General features: G+C 38.4%; 1 protein-coding gene across 1 annotated transcript in view; it reads left to right on the top strand.

Annotated features, from left to right (window-relative positions):
* ADARB2 (adenosine deaminase RNA specific B2 (inactive)) overlaps window positions 1-17,179 on the top strand; it is a 306,450-nt gene that overhangs the window by 57,498 nt on the left and 231,773 nt on the right. The gene's annotated exons all lie outside the window — the stretch shown is intronic.

Genomic DNA, 17,179 nt, shown 5'->3' with positions numbered 1-17,179 from the left:
TGGGATTGTGGGTGGCAAGGGAAAACAACAAAAATGAAGCATTTTTCTCATGCTAGAGAACTCTCCAGTTTTGTTTTGGATTTCATATGAGGTGCATAAAGACAGAGCCATAAGAACCCTCTTTTAGGATCAAGGTATGCTGTTTTCAAAGTGAGAGGTCTTTGTCATGTCTCAGCGGAGTTCTAAGGTACAGTTTTTATGTATGAGTCCATTTTTTTCAAAAAAAAAAAAAGTTGTTTTTTAACATACTTTCTATGCTGGGGTTTTACCCAGTGAAACCAGTAGATCCTGTCTTCAGCAGATTAATCTGTCAGAGATACAGAGGTATTCATGGGCAATAGTTTCATCTAGTGCACCAGTACGGTACCAGTAAGCCTATAATTTTATCCCAGGCAAGGAGCAGATCACAGAGTTTGTTTTGTAATAAACATTTCCTGCTACCGCATCCCTTCTCCATAGCTCATCATCTCTTTTCTTCCACAGTAATAAAATAGCTGAGCAGCTATTAGTAAAATACAAGAATATATATTAGAACCAGGGTCCCTTCACATACTGAGAAGAGATGTTGATCTGTTCCGTAACATCTTCTTTTCCAGATGGCTACGCAGAATGTGCTGCTGGTTTGGTTTAGTAATGATTTTATAATGTATTTTAATCTGACACCACAATTGCCTAGATCATTCTTACAGATATATTTCTTAAAAGCCAAATAAATATATTTAGTAGTACCACATCATCTGAATGTAATTGGAGGAAGCCACAGGCTTCCTACCTGCATTAATCAACTGTAGATGAGCTTAATTAATCTCTCAGATGTAAATGGAGGAAGAGAAATGAGAGCTATTTTCTTGAAAGCCAGTATAGCAGGCTTTGAAAACATAAAAGCTGTCCTGTTTACAGGTAGGGCTGTGTAATGGTCGGAGTCTTACTTAAAAACCATTCATCTCTGTGAAGGAAACACGGAGAGACACCTGGGTTTTGGTTTTATTCCAAAACCTAATTTCTCTACCAAGGCAGAACTTGCCTAAAGCTCCGCTGTGTATGTCGTCGATCACAAATGCCTCACAGGACTTAGCTTCTTCACTAACTGTTCATTGCTCATTTCCAAGGTGAATAAAAGTGAATGTGTCATTTTTATCAATATTTTATCATTTTATAGGGCTAAAAAAAGGATAATAATAACAGGCTACCCACCTACAGTCTCCTTTTAGGTGGCTCCATTTTGTGATAGCCCTATTGCACTTTGAGTGGCTGAGGTGATGCTTAAGCAGAAACATAGCTGAAGTTCAGATGCAAATAGCATAAATCTGTTGGTAACAGGATTTTATGCTTTAAGCATAATATAACAAGTTCCCCTTCTCATAACATTTTACAATTCTTTCACGTGCTGTTTGTAACAGTGTTACGTGGGTGGCAATCTCAAATTCAGGAAAGGGACTTTCTGTCTTCATTGCCTTCTTCTCAGCCAAGTTACTAGCTTCCTGATGGTAGCAGACTCATGAAAACTAAATCAGGGGGATCATTACTTTGTCCAGTCTATTATGAGTCATTAGATTGCACTGCCTCTGCTGAGGTCTGTCATTTGTGCTTAGCTGAAGCATGCTTTCCAGCAAGTCCTCTACTGCCACTTGGAAGAGATAGAAAGACAGAAAACCTACCACTCCCTTTAATATTTTATTCAGTGGTTAGTCATCCTCACTGTTGCAATCTTATGCTTTATTCCTAATTAGAAGTTGTCTGGCATCAATTTCCAGCCATTGGTGTCACAGGGCTCAGAGGTGGATGCCTCCTACATCCTCACTTTTCCTGTGACATAATTGATTTTTCATAAACAGCACAAAGTAAGGCTTAAATTTACCCAGCAAAACAATAGGAGCCATATTGGAAAGCCTTTCTGAAAGATATGAGGGTAATTTTTTATCCTATTTATTCTAATATTTTATTGAGCTTTGCATCAGGTTAGTGGATACTCTTTAACCGTGACTTCCTCTGAGGCAGCACATTGTTGATGCTAATACTGAGAAAATTAATCATTTGGCCTCTGGCACACTCTGCTCTCCTTTTCTCCTTAGCACAGTCTCCCATTTCTCAACAGGATGGTAATCGACATGCAATTTTGCTGTCTTGCCGATGGTTCAGACACATATAATCCAGATCTCTGTTCCACAAATGTGGCCCTGTAGAACCGGTCCCTCTGGATTGCTTTAGGCTCCTCTGCATGTAGGTACACAGCCAGTGTATATGTAATCTCATTGTATAGGCTTAGGGATGCGTATGCAGATGCTCTAAGGTGCTACATCTCGTTTAGATAATAGCATTAGCTGATAGCAGAATTGATTTACGGAGCGTCTTGATGTTTTCATTAAATGGATCATTTATGCACTTTATTTCTTATTAAATATTTGCTGTTTTGGTCTAGTTATAGCTCTTCCCATATGGAAGTATAGAGTTTTACAGACCAAAATCCAAGAAATAAAAATGAAATACTTGCAAGTTCCACCAGTTTTGACGTCACTTGGAAAAAGAAATTCTAGCTCTAATTTGGGAACAGTATCCAGTGCGTTCTCATACACCGAAGAAATCCAAACTGACTGAAAGTCTCTATGCATTTTCCTGGATAGAGGTCATTGGCTCTGTAAACTTGATCGTGACAGATTCTTTGATCCACGGTGAGATTCTTTGATCCAGGGTGAGATTTGTGGTCAGAATGATCTAGTGACAGCATCCCAGAATGGGCAAGTGCCAGTACGTCAGACTTGTACATCCCACATATTCTGCTCTTAGTTCTTCCTTCTTTCCCACACCCAAACTATGGACTTCAGCAAACTAAATGCAGAGTCTGTTTTTTCCAGCTACTAGATCAGTTCCACTTAGTATAAATAATGTTCCTAACTTTAGAAATGTTGGCATGTCAAAAACTGGTTTAATTCTGATGAAAGTATATTTCAACATTCCTTGCAGATTAGAATGAAAGGAAAATCATGTTTTGCAAAACTTAACATGAAATAAATTTCAAAGGGCTTTTGTGTATTTTTCTCATTTTCAGATTCTTTCCATTATTAGGATCATTACCTAAATTTAATCGTTCTTTTATTACCAGAGGTAATTGCTGTTGCAGATTTAATACAGGGCATAGCAGCCCATTACTAGCATTGCACATTGCACAGGTCTTGCATGACTTTCACATGGCTGCATCATGGATAAAACTTTTAAGGCTGACCATTATAAACAGATGGACATCAGCAGAAAAGAATCAGTTGCATCTATTTTGGTGAAGGTAGTGTTAACTTTCAAATACTGGCACAATATAGAGTGTGTGGCAAGCCTTGTATCAGCAGGCAGCTCCTTGTTTTCTAGTTTGGTAGCAGTATTTTCTGTTCTAGGAAAAGACCATTAGTACCTTGTCCGTCTTTGTAATAATAGTAATAACAAAATTACCATTTGTTTGTTTGTTTGTTTGTTTTTTCCAAGTAATGAGGGATGTGCTTACAAAAATATGATTAAAATATCCGTTCCAAAATACCTTGGAATCTGAACACAACACTTTTAATCTTCCCACTTGCCTTGTGTACCAGAGGGTACTGCTCTATGTGTGGGTGGATGAGAAAAAAAGAGAAAGTTTCAGAGAAGTCTATGTTAAATGTCAGTGCTGTCTTGGAAGCACCTTTATTATCAGTGATAGCTTGTCGGGTCTCAGATAAAGCAAAATTATTCAAAACATCTTAATAAAAGTATCTGTTTGTCTTTCCTCTGCTAAATGGCAGCTTATTGATTTCTTTACTGCACTATTACAGTAGCAGAATTTGAAATGTTTTGAAAACATCCCTTAGAGCCACACAACAATAATTAACAGCATAGCAAGTGCTGAGCAGCGAGTAGCTGATAATGACAGAGTCTAATGTCGACTGAATGCAATTAATCATGGATACTACCCATAGAGCTTACGATTTATACTTGGCTATTATAAAGCACTGATGAGGTCCCCTCTCGATCTTTCACAATGTATGTATTAAGAGTATCTCTTCTGTATAAGCAGAAGAAAGCAGAAGGAATGCTTTGAGACTTGTATTTCTTAATATGTTTACTATCACTCCATTATGCAGTTAGCGGCTGATATTCTCCTAGGAAAGCAGTATCACAGAGAAGCAGCAGCAGTTCATGCCTCTAATCTTTCCAGCAGAAATGACAACAGGCAGTATATATGCACAATCCCAAAGTGGTATATAAGTGCCAGCACTGTGGGATACCTTTATCCTACCTAAAAACAACTTTTCATTGCCCAGCTTTGCTTAGGGTAAGCAACCATGATTAGTGCAGTGTGCCTACTGGCGGCTTCATAATTCATATAAAATGGCATTCATTCTTTTCCTTCTCTGTTGTTCCTGTCATCATGTTCCACTTGATCAATCCACTCTAACAGCTGTTTGGCACTTGACGGGTGACTAGACTCTTAACCCTGAAGTGAGTTCAGAGCACGTAAAAGGGCGCAGGAGTTTGCCATGTTGCAGCACACTTTCAGTCAAACCTGAAGCTCTTTATAGATGAGCGAAGAGGATCTCAACATACAGAATTCTCTTCCTCTAAACTTGAATCAAACACAGCTCTCAGTCTTACCTAATTCCCAAGAAAGAAAACAGCAGGGAACAGTGATTTCTAAATTGTAGGATGTTGCATATACATCCAAGGAGCTCACAGTGGAAGGACCACCTTTATCTTCTTGGTGTTCAAAAAGAAGAGTGTTTGCCTGTCTCTGTTGTGTTCAACTTAAAAATTGAATGCGAAGGAATATCCACTGGTAGGCAAGTCATCCAGCTGATAAAAGATGTGGTCATTGGCAGGCTAATCAAACGTTTTGTACACTATAAACTCTTAAACTGAATATGGGAAGTGAAATATACTGTTTGAATCTTAATGCTCCTTGTTGGTCACCAACCAATTCAGGAGTGAACGTCTGCTGATGAAAGCAAGGTGTCTTCAAGGACCTGCAAGAGAAAACAAGACAACAAAAGTCTTTTTAGAAAATACTGGGGCCAAAAGAGTGAGTAACGGTTGCTGATATGGGTTGAAAGGCTCTTCGGGACTGACTCATAAGTCAGGCTCTTGAAAATCCATTGATGCCAATGGGCATTCAGCACACAACTACAGAGTCAGAATACCTCTTTCTTGTTGCTGCCATCCACTCCTTTTTATATTTCACAATAAGGCTATGGAGTATATGGACATGAAAAGTTACCTAAGATGAAGGCTTAATTGAATTCCATAACTGAGGAGATACTTTAGCCAATAAGCAAAAACTCCACTAAAGTGATGTGTTTTTTATTACTTTTGGAAGATATAAAATGAATGGAAGAGGGCTAGATTTCTGGGTTTTAGGCAAAAAACAATATTAAATTGAGGGAATGGGAACGAAAATCCCCATGTGTCCAGACTGCTCCATAGCTACGCAGCTGAATTTCCTCAGAACTGGAGCGTACAATATGGATGATTGCTTTCACTAGGATATTATATGATATGTAACTTTTGTCTAACTTTCTGGGGTAACTCCTATGTCCTGAAGGAATTTCATAAGAAAAGTCAAAAAAATAATAAAAAAAAAGCAAGAAATGCGTTGGACAGTACAGGTTTGTTTTTTTTTTTCCTCTTTTGATCCATTCCACTATAGCACTTTGCAGAATAATAAATGGACATTGCTCTCCTAATACAGTGCTTTAGGTGAAGTGTGATTGCCTTTTGCCTGGTTTCCACAGCTAAACAGAAGAACGCAGCCCACTGGAAATCCAGTTTTCAGACAAGACATAAAACTTAGTATCTTGCGTGTTCATTAAAAACTCTACACAACTTTGCACAGAAGTAGAAGGTAGTTATTCTTATATCTTAATCAGTTTATATGCATGACTTTACAATGCTCCCACAAATTCCAGTGGATTTCTTTTAATAATTTCTTTCTGATTAGAATTTTCTTCTTGAAAACATGAAAAAATGAAACAGCACGTGGGAAAAGCTCCGTATTATAAAGAACAAAAAAAAAAAAAAAAAAAAGCAGTGGGGAAGACTGAAATGATGCTTCCATGGCTGAGTGCCTGGACTTGTCTCCAGAAGTTCATATTCTGCCTGTAAGTGAAATGGACAGGAGTGTTTTAGTTAGCAAGCTGGGAAACCAAAAACTGCTATTTTGCTTTCCCAGAAAAATTGAAGTTTTGAAAAATCCTTCATGCCCCCTATTTATTATTAATAATAAATATTATTTATTTATAAATAAATAACAAGGGAAAAAAAAGAAACAATAGAAGTGAGCAAAATACTTAATCACTGTGTTTTGAGTAAAGCAAAATTTTTCATTGTGCAGGATTTTATTTTAAATTTTGTCGAGGATCCTATTTGTCATGTGTCATTCAAGACTAATTAAAGCCAAAGGTAGCTGGAAGATGAAATGATAATTTTCTTTCCTATTACCTACCATTTTCTGTCCTCTTGTGTTGTTTTGTTTTGTTTTGTTTTTTTCCAAACCTAGAAACCAGTGCAATGCTGCTGAAAGCAGGAGAACTATCCAGGCATTTTTCTTTCATGCGTATCCATGTGATTGTACTCCTAAGTGTAACAAGAACTGTTAGTTTTGCCATTGGTATTAATGGAAGCACTAATGAGATTTTTTTAGCAGATCAGATGTCTATCTAACATCAGAGTACTACTCATATTTTTCCCTTGTTTGCATATCAAAAAGTATAAAAAGAAAACTGTTCAAGGCAAGGAGTTAGGAGGTATCAGTGCCATACTGTATTTATAAAATTTGTTTATTTTCTGCCTTACCACTTGTTATCAGTGCATACTTAGCTTCTCCCCATGACAGAGGAAACGCCAAGCAAGCACCAGAATTTTTCATTTTCTGCTACACATAGAAACATTGTCCCTTTACTTCTATGGCAGTGGCTGCAGTGAGTCTGAATTAATGACTCTGTATGTGTGTTATGTTCATGATGGACATTAAGTCTTCCAGATACAATTTTCTGTAAAGAAAAGTCATTTTATTTTCAGCTGAATAAGCACTCAATCATATTACCCAAGTCAAACAAAGTTATTATTTGGCTTTTTGCCAAGTTGTACAGTATAGAAAGGTCATATTTTTAATAGCTTTGTACTCCATGGTAATCAAATTTGTAAGCCTGGAGAAATAAACTACTTGACTATATCAGTGTTGTCTGCATGTTTAACCGCTGCTGCTCTATTCATATGGTAGCTGCAACAGCAGAGCAGTCTGGGTTTTATCTTGGTCATTAGTTTTGTGTTTTAAGGTATAATGTGCTAATCATATAAGATCAGGGTTAGCTAATTTGAGCTATTTACTAAACTCCAGTTTTGGGGAGTAAACCAAAAGACAGTGTTCCTGATCAGACGTCTGCTGGTAAACCAAACAAGGTTACAATATTGTAAACCTGGATACACATAAGTGTTAATAACTTTCCCGAATCGACCATAATTAGAAAGAACACCTGCTTTTGTTAAAAGTCATTTTTCTTCTGGTTGACTGGGCATTGCATTTTGCGGGAAATGGATGCTGATTACATGCAAATGAAATTTCTAAGGTTTTCTTGTGTTTCATTTTATAAAGTAATCATGCCATGTTGTGCACCAGAAGCAATCCAGCCTGGCTGTTGTTCAACAGCACCCGTATGTCAAAAAGGAGCTATGAAACCTTGAGAAGTCTGGAGGAAAGGAGAAAATCTTGCATCATCATTTCAGCTATCTTTTTAAACATTAGATTAACCTGAGGTTTTTGTGATTTTATGGTAGTAGTTGTTATGAATTGGCTTAGAGTCAAGGTACAATCTGACTGGTGAGAGGAATTATTAAACTGTAACACAACGGCTGGGATTCGGGCCTGCCAGACAGGACGGTTAGTGCGATGGTTGTCGATGGCTTCTTGATGATGAACTTTTTGTCTGTCTCAGAATAGATGAGGATAGTTGCAATAGCCACGGTGATGTGGTAGTGATGTCCCTCTTGGTCATTAATTTCATTGACCTTTCCTTTTCTTTTTTCCTCAAATTTTACCTTGCCTGCAATTTGGTGGTCAGAGTGTGAAGTTATTGCCTACACTTATGAACCTCTAGAATAAGGAGACACTCAAATCTTAACAATTATTTTAAATAGACTTTCTTACTTTTAATAGCTACCAAATGATAAGTAGTACCATCAGAAAACCTAAGCAATATTGTCATGGAGACAGAAATCTTCCTCACCTGCTAGAGATTTACTTGCTGCTGTGCACTGCTAGAACTGTGCTTTACATTTCTCCTATACAACATATGCTGCAGAATTCGAATCCAAACTACATAAAGATGTTAATTTAAACTGGATTGTTAAATCATATGATGTAAATCCCTTATTCGAAATTAAAGTGGTCTTCATTGGATTTAGCTTAATTCACTTTGGAAGTGTCCATATAGAATTGTAATGCAGTTTAATTAATCAATTTAAAAACCTTATTCAATGTAATTTACTAGAGCATTGCTTGCATAAGAGTACTGTCCTCTGTCTATAGCACATTCTCTGATTAAAAAAAAAACATATTGGCAAACTGGTGCTTTTCATAAACCTTAAAGGAGAAGCACCATGTTTTAGTTTCGTTGAACACCGCTTGCTTCATGAATGGGTTCCACAGTAAAATACTGACTGTAACACCCAGGAGTCACCTCTGAAAGGCACGCATTGCTGCCTGCTGCAGTGTGTATGATGTGGGTTACTCTCCTGTAGCTGCTGCCACACAGTGGGAAACCCCAGCCCAGCAGAGCACTCTGCTCCATCTAAGCACAAACCCATCAGCTCACAAGTGCAAGTGGCTGGGGGTCCTGCTTTATATTTTAAGTAGGTCACAGAAGCAAGGGCTCATGTGAAGGGAGCCTGAATAACTTAGAAAATTATCATTTCTAGAGAATTAAAGAGATGTTTCCATATGTTTGACGCAGGTTCTTCAGAAGTAGACTCTTTGGGTGTGCACTGAGAAATGAGGAAAATCCACTGTGTTTTGGTTATTATTCATTTTTTTCTTAGATCTCAAGTTTATAACCATCTTTTCTTCCAATCACTTTTTTCTTTTTTTTCTTGCCTACTGAAACTGCTTAAATACTGTCCAAAAAGTAATGCTTTTGGTTGTGAGGCATTTTTTTCCCCTGTCTTTAGAAAGAAGGAACTGGTTCCTGTGCCAACTTGTTCTAAGGTAAGTTTCAGTTTCAGCTAATTATGAACAACTAGCTTGTGTCATCACAGAGAAAATAGGATGTAACTAAACAGAAATATCAAGAGATTCTTTATGTTTGAAATCAGGTATCACAAAATTTTAACACATATGAAATGGAAAGTGTCATGAGCATAATTACATTTGAAGTTCCATGACTTCATGTTTATCATGTTCATAGTAATGTCACCATCATCCTGGTGACGAGCAGGCACAGAAGCATCAAAAACCATTCTCTTGAGACCCAGTTACAAACATTTGCAAGACAAGAATTTTCTGCTTAAAGATAGATTTTAACTTGCACAGCTTTGCCCCAACAAGAAGTACTTGAGGACTGGACTGAAAGCTTTGAGGTTATAAGAAATTTTTTCATTAAGAAAGGGGGAAGTCACATAGTGCCTTCAACAGAAGGAATTAGATCACTGAGTGAAGATTTGAATTGACAATTACAGCTCCATGCTGGATGAGGTGACTGATTGCAGTCCACTTGCAGGGGATACTGCGGATGGACTTCGTGTGTGGCTGCAGTGAAGCCAAAAAAGAAAAAAAAAAGTAGCTTCAGATTGATTTTTCCTCTTTTGTTAAGTATAGACTCTGACTTACTTGCTAGACTCTGACTGTGTGATCAACATTTGAAAATGGGATACACCAATCTTTGGGAGCAAATCTTGTGATGGTTATCTTACATGTTCATACGTTTTGGTGTTTCTCTCCAAAGTTGTCTGAAAATCTGTTCCTTATTGACCCAACATCCACACCCAAAATCTTAAGTGATTTCTTTGCCTTTTTCTCCTTATTTAGTACCTGCTTTTTCTCCTCTTGTTCTGGTACTACAGGACAGGAAAGGCACATAAGCAGCAAGGAGGTGTTTTGCACGCTGGTGGTGTTACAGTCCCAGTACAACCAGGCAAGCAATTGGATGGAATTGGCAATGTCATGATGGACACAATTCTAGTGCTTCCCAGCAAAGACCTCCAGTGTCTTTTGGATGCGAGTCTCAGAAAAATAGACATTACAAAAATAAAGCAGAAATGAGGACATTCTCTGAAATATTCATCCAGAAAAGTCTCATTAGGAGTAAACAGAGATCTTCACCTGCTTACAAGTACAGAAAACAATGGATTTAATTTATTCTGTGCAGTTGTTGTCCCCGCATGGCAACTGGAACAGTCGGACAACTGCAGGCTGCTCTCCCACCTTGTGGCCTGGGACTCCTTTCTTCCCACCTTGTGGCCTGGGACTCCATGCTTTTGGCCTCTAAGTCACAAAGGCACCATTCCGACATAGTGATGTGAAGATCTGGAAACCAGAGATTTATTTTGGTTGCTAGAAATGTTTTGTTTTTTTAGTTTAGGAAATGTCAAGCTCAGTCAAGAACAAACTGTAATTTGTAAGCAGTGTGCTGTCTGCACTGTGGTAATGGTAAAAGTGGTCAAAAGATTGTCTGGAAGTCAGGGAGGGAAAGGACAGGAAAAGAAAAGGGACGGTAATGAAGTTAATTCAGTAAAGAATAAAGGAGGGCCACACGAATGTCAAAGTCTATGTGGCAACGTATGCTTTTTTATATTCTCTAAAATTAAGTAAGGGCTGTATCATTGGAAAGGCAGGTTTACTGTGTGTGAAAACATCAGTTAAGCTTGAAAGGAAACCTTCAATGAGCATAAAATTCACAAATGCATAAATCCGTAACTTTCTGTGATATGAAAAGGATTCTAGCATTGTTTTTCTCTGCCTCTTACAAATCCTGTCTCATTAAGAGAAGTTCTCAGGAATGGATTCGGGAGGACTGTGAAACAAGAGGTTTGAGTACAGCGGGAGGTTTGATGTAAGTGCAGGGACAAATAAGCAGGGATACCTGCTGAAAGTCCCAGGAAGAGGGAAGAATTGGTAGAACTGTGTTCATTATGTGATGAGTGTCTGTGGTGTGGGCAGGGACTTGGTGGAAAAAAGGGAAGAAACCTAAAACTTGAGATTTCCAAAGCCACTGGAGGGAATGAACATGTGCTCAAGCCTCTAAAACTGCAGCACAATCTCTGATCTTAACAGCATGACATTTTCTAGTTTAATACCTGTAATACAGTCTGCAGTCACTGTGCCTGAAGCAGCCAGCGGGGGTGTGAAAGGACAGAGCCCAAAGTCAGCCACCCCTCTACCCTTCCTTCTCCTTACCTTTCCCCTGGAGCAGGTGGAAAAGGACAAAGCAACAACCTTCACTCATGCTGAATACCTGGCACAGACGGCTTTCCAATATTTCAGACATATTTCAGGGTTGTTTGCTGTGCCTAGTGCAGAGTGCATCTTCAAGCAGCTTGTGCTGCTGTGCGTGGCTCTCTCCAGGGGTATCTGGCCAAAAGCAATGATGTGTTACAGCAAGGTAGAGGAAAAGCGGTGCAGGATACAGATCTGTGTTGAAAGGCAGGTATGCAGCTTATTTTCCATGGTGCCAAATCCATAGTCCCATGCATATGAAAGGCAGAGGTCAAATCCATTTCTAATGCGTTTTACACAACCACATTAAAAGACTCTGACAACCTCCCTCTGCCTCCCTCAAGCAGTGCGAAGGGCAGCGTTTACACCACTGAGCAGCTATGCAGCTAATTGCTTGCCTGTAAAAGGCTGATAGATTGCATAACAGTGCAAGGGATGTGTATTTAAACCAACAGAGAAATCACCTAGTGATTCCTTTACTACATTCATTTGTACGGCTAAAGAAATAAGTTGTTCTCTTAAGATTTCAGGCAGCATTGTGTAACACCAGGCATCCCCTGTATGCATTCAATAAGGGCACAGATTTCAGCCCAGCAGATAAAGGAGTCTGAGGTCTGGGTAGGAAGTGAGGTACTCTGAAGTAAAACATTTCTGCGAAGGAAGGAAAATAGGAGCCAAACTCAAATGTTGTGAATGTGCTTCTAATTGTTTGGATCACACAGGGTATTACTGATACTAGAGTTATTTGGGGAAGAAGCATTCATGTTTACAAACATCTAAGAAATACACAGTCACAAAATGGGAAGGGTAAAACAAACAAAGGGTTGGGGTGGCAGGGCAAGGTTTCTTGTGCTTGGTTTCTCTTCTTCTACTTAAATATTTGTATTGCAACACTGAGACAGCAAATGGTTAACAGGCAAAGACAAAACCCACTGTGACCGTCAGGTCTCTGTGCAATCATCAGCAGAACTAGCTATTCTAGCCAATTTAATAGCTTGAAAATGAACTCATTAGTGGTCTTTTATCAGTGGAAAAAAGTCTATTAAATCCGGATGTGTGAAGAAGCAGTACGGAGGCTCATTTCCATCCCACTTGTGACCTGAACAAATCAGAGAAATGCTTTTCAAGGAACGGGGTCAGGCTTGACTGCAATAAGATATTTTCTATACACAGCATCCAACTTGTATCTTTCCTTCAAGTTTCTGATGCAGTTAATTTTAATTTACAGTCTATTTGTCACTCCCCACATCTCTTCCTCTAGCCCCCTCCCCAGTACCGCTGTCATCCATAAACATGTGGGCTGTTTATAAAGAGAAAATGTACTACAGTCTGTTGGATTTCTTGATATACCTGCCTAGTGACATCCCTCTGACAGGTCTGGACTCTACTGCTCATGGACCAAGGTGGTAAGAAAAGATTCAGGTCCTCACCTGGAAACTAATGATGCTGATTTATAGCAGCCTGGGATCCAGCCAGAGCTATGGGCAGGGGCAAAACATGCTCCAGCCTTGTGTCTGTCCCTTTGGTGAACATGTGAAATGTTTGAGATGTATATCCCCAGAAGGAGGCAAAAGTATTTTATACATAAGGATATTGGCATTGCTCTGGGATTATGTCTCAAAATTACCTATACGCAGCTGTTTCTATATTTTTTGCTTCTGATGTGACGCACAATGCTGAGTGAGCTAACACACATGAGACTAAAACATGCATTTTCCTCTGAAGGTGGTATGTCCGTGGGATAGTGCCGTCAGACAGCTTTCAGTCTTCCAGCAATAGTCCACAGTGAATTTTAAATCTTTAGCCTCTTGAGGATAAGCACATAAGGACTGTTGTTGACAGAAATATTCAAAAACTGTTTCATGTCTTGGTATGAATGAGTTAAATATCTCTATAGGACTAGCTCTAACAACAGCTTCAGGCACTTCTGGAATTTCTATGGCTGATCCTGAGTTCCTGTACAACTGTATGCAGTCACTACATAGCGAAATATCCCTGTCTTCAACACTGTAAGGGAAAGACTGTTTCCCTTTTTCCTTGCAACTATTTGGTCAAAAGTTAAACTCGTAATGGAATTAGATTTTTTTTTTTTTAAATTTAATTCCAGACATTTTATGCACATGTATTTAAACTTACATTACTTAATAATATACTAGGATTACTTAATGGCCTCTCATCCTGCCCTGAAACATAACCCTATTATTCCAGCCTTAGCTCTCTTATGAATTGAAAATCCCAGCTATGGTAAATTCCTTTGAAATGATGCTGAGATTTTACACTGAGTCTGTGGGCTAGTTTGAGACCACCAAACTCATTTACTGTTGTCTGTTAAGCCAGGCATGAATCACAGATCTCTGGGGTGAAAACTCACTTTATTAACCCCCTGGGTCACCCAGCTACCAAGGCAACGGGTTTCTGCAATGAGTAACTCCATAACTAAAGCATCAGCTACACGAAACCCAAATCCCTTGATTAGAAGAGGGGCTGGCAAACCTCAAACCAGGCACATAAATACTTCCCAGAAGTTTGTTTAGCACTTAGCAGAAGCTGTTTTCCTTCACTTGTTTTGAAAGGAGCAAAACTGAAAATTGTTCCCCAGTCCTCCTTGCCAGCCCAGAGCCAGCCTGATAACTTGATTTGTGTGGTCTCAGCCTCGAAGCATGCCACAGCACTTCTCCTGTCATTGCCTTGCATGCTCCTTCTAGCATGTCCATGTCCTGGGGGACACCCGGAAATCCAGGAGACCTGGTCATGTTATTAGCTTGTCTTATAGATGCTGCAAGGTTTGCTGCGAGTCTCTCATGTACTGCATTGTGCATCAGAAAAGGAGGCACGGGGGGTGCTTTATCCCATGCAGTCCAAAACTACATAAATTTGGAGTTAAGGCTTCGTATTTATTTAATATTTTAAGGTAAACAGAAATCTCATTTACCTAGGAGAAAGGTTCTGCCCTCTTATGTCTTCTGAAGTCTGGTTTAATTTTTGCATCTCTCTCAAAGACATGAAAAAGGCTGCAGAATTATAAGAATGCGGCATGTGAGTGTAACAGGAGAATTTTATTGAACAAATCAAATAAGGGTCTGTCTTATTTAAGGTGTTAAGATTGCCCCGTGCAGCAGTAGACATCCCATAGCACAGCTGGGCTGTTGTGGAGCACTCTCAGGCATGTACCATTATTACAGAGCATCACTCAGTCTGCTTTCTTGTCGAAGCTTTTGACACACTGTAAATCTGTTTGTAAAATTCGAACGTGCTTTGCTTAGCATGTCTATAGACCAGCAGATGCATGCATTTGTTGCCGCGAAGTAATTTTATGTTATCTGAAGTCCTATTTTTGTGTTTCAAAGTCTTTCTCCACACATCACTGGGAATGTTAAACTCTCACAAAGCAAGGGGAGAGAGCCATTTAAATTACAGGCATACAGATAACATTCTGCCTTTTATTCTTTGTTCTCACAGAGTATGTACTGTACAAGAAAAGAACATGGTCACCTATCCCCTTGCTAGAGAAACTGTCATTCCTAATTCATTTATACAGGGTGCTTAAGATGCCTTAAGCAAACTGAAATAGCTTTAAAGGAAAATTAATCTAGTTTGACTGGAGCAAACTAGTTTTTTTCTAGAAGTGTAACACATTTGTTAAAGAAAGAGGTCACGCTGCTTTTGTAGGGCCATTCACGGGGACTGTTAATAAAATACTCTGCCATGCTTTCACCTCTCCCCGGTGGGAGGATGGCAGCACAGCCAGTCTCCGAGCACCCATCCAAGTCAAAGTGGTGGGGTGGCTGCTCCCCTCATCTCTGCTTTGGACATCTCCTGATAAAGTGATGGTGAAATGAAGGAGCAAGTCCTCAGGGCCTGCGAGGGACGACCAGGCTGGTGGTATTATGACTGCTGAGAGGTTGCAGTAGATGTTCCCATACAGGGGGTGATCTGTAGGGCCTCTCAAACTAGGAACGTAGATACGATAACTAGATACCTTCAAGGGCAGCGTTCAACCTCTTCTCCACAAAATGTTGTTGAAGTGTGTATTGGCTGAGGACATCTTCTCAGCCATGTCTTCTCATCCATGTCTTCATTTATTCTAATGTCTCAGAGAGCCCTATTCCTGTGGCTTTTGAAGGATTTCTACTTTGTTGTTCTGTTAATAGAGATTGAAGCAGTAATATTGACATGAATTTTCTAGGGACATCAGAAAATAACACAGCTTCTTTGCATTAAATTCATCAGCTTGTTCTTTTTGGAAGAAGGGTAGGAAGGAACATAGCACTGCCATGTGTGATGGTTCTTTGGTTCTTATGATGTATATTGCTCTCTTGTCAGCTTGGTGGCAATGTCAATGCACTATTCCTCAGAATAGCAATCAAGATTAATTAATGGGTAATGTGTCAAAAGAGCAACCCTTCTCTGTGTGACTGGATAACTTCAAGAATACTACAAAAATCTTTCTAATTGTTGTACAGCAGTATTTAACAGTGCTGTTGTATAATATATATAATATATAATAATAATATAACTAAATAAAATATATAATAATATATAATCACTACTGGATTTTGTAGAGTTTATTCCTACTTCTTTCAAAATCACACAGATAACTTCAGGGCTAATTTCTATCATCTGTATTCATGGAAAACATTTGGAATTTTGTCCTGAAAATGTCTTTTAGAAAAATTAAGACCCATAGCCAGTTTTGAAATTGCAAATGTAGGTAAAGAAACAAAATCCCAAGTTAGATGTTTCTGATTGCTTATATTAAAGTTGTATGTGTCTATGAGGGAATTTGTGTATATATATATATATATATATATATATATGCAGATATCTATAATAAAACAGAATTGCCAGGCCATGTGTTTTTCGTGTGAAAAAAATCCTCTATTTTAGATATGATACTGGTTACAAATAAAGCTGTTTAGAAAGAAGGTGAACAGACTGCAGTGTTTATTTAAGAGTAAAATGATTCCAAAATTATGTCCTCACATCAGTGAAGAAAACTTTTTTTTGAAAAATATTGAGATAAAAGTTCTTTAGAAAAATAAATAGTTGTGTCCAAATACACATTTTAAACAAAATCTAAACTATATACATGTAGCAACTCCTCTTTTTTTTACAGATTTATAAGTGGTACTGCCATGGAATATCACATGGATATTTAGAGCTAGATATTGCATCGTAGTTAAGATATTTGTTTTGCTAGCTCACCCCAAAACTACATTTAGCATGTCTAACCTGAAGTTCAGTCCAGTACTTATCCCTGTAATGTTTTCTGGTTTGTAGATGTAAGCGTTCTGTATATACCAACATAGCTTCCTGTTACACAGGTCGCACAGGTTGTGCAACACCTGTTGTGCAGGTCAGGTTAATACGTGTTAGGTAGTGTTTGGACTATTTAACATATTTTTTTTAGATAAAAGTCTTTCTGTGTTCTGGTTTGATTCCTCTAAGATAGCCATGCTTAAACATCATAGCATTAACAGCATAATGCTCTTAACGAAAACCCATCATACATAGGCTGAAATGGTTATCCACAAGGTCAAATCTTAACATTTAGTAATGATTTATAATGATTTATAATGATTATAAACTGATTTTGGATACAAGCTAGTGTTATTTTAGAGTGGTTATAATTATGGAAGTGTGTTTATAATCTATTGTAGTATTAGAATCTCATTATTATAGTAATGCCAAGTGCATTGGTTTCAAATACATTTTCTCTTTTTCATGTTCTACCAACTG

Source organism: Cygnus atratus, chromosome 2, assembly GCF_013377495.2.
Source record: "Cygnus atratus isolate AKBS03 ecotype Queensland, Australia chromosome 2, CAtr_DNAZoo_HiC_assembly, whole genome shotgun sequence".
In the NCBI taxonomy this organism is placed as follows: Eukaryota; Metazoa; Chordata; class Aves; order Anseriformes; family Anatidae; genus Cygnus; species Cygnus atratus.
Note: the sequence above shows the minus strand (reverse complement) of the source record. Positions and strands in the feature narration are given on the sequence as shown.